This window comes from Rhineura floridana, chromosome 9 (assembly GCF_030035675.1).
Source record: "Rhineura floridana isolate rRhiFlo1 chromosome 9, rRhiFlo1.hap2, whole genome shotgun sequence".
Lineage (NCBI taxonomy): Eukaryota > Metazoa > Chordata > Lepidosauria > Squamata > Rhineuridae > Rhineura > Rhineura floridana.
This window is the reverse complement of record NC_084488.1, coordinates 51299134-51303789: the sequence shown is the minus strand read 5'-3', so window position 1 is coordinate 51303789 and position 4656 is coordinate 51299134. Positions and strand designations below refer to the sequence as shown.

At 43.1% G+C, this 4656-nt stretch overlaps 1 pseudogene; it reads right to left on the bottom strand.

Annotated features, from left to right (window-relative positions):
- Nucleotides 1-401: 401 nt before the first annotated feature.
- On the bottom strand, nt 402-520 carry LOC133364621 (5S ribosomal RNA; annotated as a pseudogene).
- Between the last annotated feature and the right edge of the window lie 4136 nt (nt 521-4656).

The following is a 4656-nucleotide window of genomic DNA, read 5'->3' as shown; positions in this document are numbered from 1 at the left end:
AAGGCAGTCCATTTCCATTTCAAAGTGTTTTTAGTGCTTTTGTTTCCCACCATGGGCTCCTGCTGGGAGGAAGGGTGGGATATAAATCAAACAATAAATAAATAAATAAATAAATCAGTCAGTCAGTCAGTCCTTCCGGATCAGGGCAAAGAGCCATGTAGTCCAGCATTCTGTTCTCACAGCAGCCAACCAGATGCCTATGAGAACCCCATAATCAGGACACGAGGGCAACTGCATTCTCCCCTTTCTGTTTCACAGCAACAGGTATTCAGAGGCATTTGTTGCTATATGCCTTCAAGTTGATTATGACTTATGGCGACCCTATGAATCTTTTTTGGATATATTCATAGGGGTTTCATGGTAAGAGGTATTCAGAGGTGGTTTACCATTGCCTTCCTCTAAGCCTACAGCACCCGGTGTTCCTAGGTGGTTTCCCATCAAAGCACTAACCAGGCCAGACCCTGCTCAGCTTCCAAGATCAGACGAGATTGGGCATGTTCAGGGTAATATGGCTGTAGGCTTCAGAGGCATACTACCTCCAATAATATAGGCAGTACACAACCATCATGACTAATAGGCTATGGCCTTGTTTGGATGACACACTAAGGCATACTTCACATTAACCATTGTTAGCATTATCCATAGTTTATAAACCTTGGATAAAGAGGACCTGTCTTGCAGATGATCAGATTAACCATGGCTTGTTACATCACAGCTGAGCATATCTGAGTTATATCTGATCCTATCTCAGTGCACCTTTCCTGTGGCTCCAGTATGCTATTCTGAAGACCTTTGTTGTGCCTTTTTCTGGGCACTGTGTCAGTTTGCTTGCTGTTGGCTAGCTGGGTGGGGAAACCTCTGTGGCAACGCTTGGGAACTCTTGCGGCACTCAGTGGCATTGTCAGGCCTTCTGCTTGTGGACACCAGGACAGACATGTGAGCTGGGCAAGTCTCTTGCTTCTGTTGTGTTACCTTGATTTCCCCACCATCACCCTCCCTCCTCCTCATCACAACCAGAAACAGTAGCTGGATCGATTTCAATTCCAGACATGGGACAAATAAGCGAACACTGGCAATTTCCGCTCCCGTTTCTCTCAAAATTCTCCCTGCTCACCTCTACCATACATTGTTGAGTTGCATGTGTTAAATAGGGTTGCAAGATTGCAAACTGGAGATTGCCCCTAATTCCTTTTCCTTAAAAACCCAGCTCCTCATTTCCACAGAAGCGTGTTCTATGTTTTTCCTTTGGCATTGCCAATAAGTAATCAAAGAGGAACCAAGAAAATGGCAGTCTGGTTCCTCCTCTAGAACCTTTCCTCTACAGAAGTATCCAATGACCTGCAGAGGTGCACCAAGATATTTGTGTCCATGCAGACGATTATATCTCCACTGAACTCACTGACACTTCCTTCAGAATCAACATGCATAAGTTCAAGCTACTGGGTGCAAAATAGTAGGAAAGACAGTTGTACATTTATTTCTCATCCAATCTGATGCTTGGGTAAAGGAAACAAAAAGGACTGCCAAGTGTGCATTGTGGTGGGGCGCTTCAGCACCCTGTGTTTTTTGCAGAGCTTGGAAAAGTTACTTTTTTAAACTACAACTCCCATCAGCCCTAGCCAGCATGGCCACTGGATTGGGCTGATGGGAGTTGTAGTTCAAAAAAGTAACTTTTCCAAGCTCTGGTTTTTTGTATGTGGCTGACTAATGGTGCCATTTGATCAATGAAAGAATGTAGTATAGTTTAGCGATCCATGTGCTTTTTTTCTCAGCTAGTTCAGCATTATGGTTATTGAACACCAGCAAGGGTTCCTTGGAAATTTCATGCTATTAAATGTAATTAATGCAAACTATTTTCTTTGGGCTTTTGAAGCTTGCCTGAACATGACTTCTCCTGTGTCTTATATACTCAAACCATCTGGTGACAGTAGGATTAAAATTCATTTCCTTTATCATAGAATCATAGAATAGTAGAGTTGGAAGGGGCCTATAAGGCCATCGAGTCCAACCCCCTGCTTATCCAGGCAGAATCTGTTTTGACACCTGAAGTGCCCTCCATGTGATAACCTAGGTATAGTGCATGTCTGTCTTTGCTGATTTTTTGCACCATTTCTCCCTAAGCAAAAAAAAAATAACAGGCATCTACTGAATACACAATGCCTGGATGCGGCAATAGGCTGGATGAGAGCCAATAAACTGAACCTCAATCTATGGCGGTACTGTTAGTGGGCAGTTAATCTGCCCAGGTAAGTGGTGTTTAACCTGTTCTAGATGGGGTTGCACTCTCCTCAAAGCAGCCTTTTTCAGCCTGGTCTTCTCCAGTTATTTTGGACTACAACTCCCATCAAACTGAGCCAGCATGGCTAATGGTCAAAGATTATAGGACATGTAGTCCAAAACATCTGGGCACCAGGTTGAGGAAGGCTGTCTTAAAAGATCAGGTTCATAGTCTGTGTCATTGATGACACAAGTAGCCTCTTAGACCTGAGTACCTCTTAACAGCTTAGGCTGCCATGACAGCTGTGACTCTACCTGGATAGAGACAGACTTACTTCAGTTATCAATGCACTGGTCACCTCCCATTTGGACTACTGCAACGCACTGTACACGGGGCTACCTTTGAAAATGGTCAGGAAATTTCAGCTGGTTCGGAACAAGACTGTATGACTACTCAGTCTCATTAGCGCTTTGCCACCTTCACTGGATCCCAGTCCATTTCCAGGCCCAATTCAGGGGGTTGCATTTTGTTCTTTAAAACCTTTCATGATGGCTTGGAACCAGGGGAGATGAAGGGTGGCCTCTCCCCACATGCACCTATCTGGAGCTTGAGATCTTCTCTGGGCCCTCTTCGGTGAATGCCCTCTTCAGAGACGCTTGCCTGACATCTACTTTGTTGTCATTTTGGCACCATGTCCACAGGTCTTTTAATTTGCCTTAGCTTTAACCTGTTTTTAGTCTCCATGACTTGTGAACTGATACTGCCTTACGCTTTTGATCATCATTTGTTTTAGTGCTATTGAATTTTGAATTGCTTTATTTCTTCTTGTGAGTCATGCTGAAAACTCTGTTACAGAGCATCGAAATCCTCCAGTTAATAAATAAATAAATAAAATCTGCTGCTGCTCCTGCTGCCACCACATGATGTGCCTTTATAGCTCTGATGTGGCATTAACATGATCCATGCTGCAATCTGACATCACAGGGTTAGATAAATAACTTCTGTACAGCTCTCCCAAATGCCATGTATCCTGGCAATCATGTACCAAATCAGTAAACCTAACTTCTTTTTAAACACGGCACTGCACAATAATCATACTTTGACATTAACACAAATTTCAAGGGAGAAGGAACTATGGGTAAGGCACTGAGACCACCAAGAGTATCCACAACCCAAATTTGCCAGATTTTGGATTGGCACTGAAAGTCTCGGTATCCCATTTGAAATCTAATGAGAGGGGACTGGCCTTGGGAAGCATCCTTGTTACCTTGTTGCTTGTGCCATCATCTTTGCTGAATCTATATCCTGTCATCACAGTCATCTGCAGCCACTAAGGATCTTCTCTTCCCCTCCCCGTCACTTAGTGAGGCACCATCATTGGGAGGTGACTCATCCAGGCAAGAGTGCTCACTCTACTGGAAAAGGGGAGCTATCAAGGGTAAACCCGTTGCGGTCCAGATGAATTGGGAAAGCAGTAACTTTTTTTTTAAAGCAAGACAATAAAGCCCTATTTGGGCATTCAAAACAAGCAATGATAATCATGTGAGCAGGAGAATGGGGCAATGCATGTTCGCCCTATGTCTATCCCCACACTGGCCCCTTCTGAATGCTACCCATGTGTTTGGGAGCATGACTGCAGTGGGGCAGCCAACCAAACTGTACTAGGATGTCTCCCATGAATGGGAACCCTGAGTGCTCAAGGTTACAGGGACGGCCTGTGTGTGCTGGCAGGCTGTCTCCATGCAGAAATGCTTCCAAAGGGTACAATTCCTTTTCTTTCATGGCAAATCTAGAAATCACATACACTAACACAGCAGAACTCATCTTGATTTACCTTTGCCTCATTTTTACTCCCGGTTCATTGTTGCATAGGCTGCTTTCTTCAGGAAAACTAAGGCCAAGACTGTGAGTACCTATCCAAAATTTGGCAAATCTGGCACAGTATTAGACAGTATGACCCCCAAACAGATAACTTGGGACAGGGCAGTTGGATTTAAACTAGTACAATAGTTAAGTACTAACTAATTAAGCCATTATAAATTAAAGCATTTTGGTTAATCATCTGATTTGTGAACTGTACCACAAATCAACTTTACAGTGTTTTTTTAAGGCAGCATGTACACTCAATTGCAATAGTTTAGTATGGCATAGAAACAGTTTATTTAATACGTATTAACAAACCACACAGATAAGACCTCTCCCCTTTTATGGCTATCACTAATCTGGGGATAATTTAAATTGATGGATATTGTTATCCCTATTTTCAGAGTTGTAGAAATGAAGCTGCAGACCTCAGCTTGCTTTCTCCAGCTCTGTTGACTTTAAGAGGATTCTTCCATGGATTGTAGAAAATACAGAATACTTGTTATGGCAAATGCACTTGTGTTGCAGTGCTTTTACTGCAGAACCAAGCTGTGCTAATCTCTGCAATTATCATA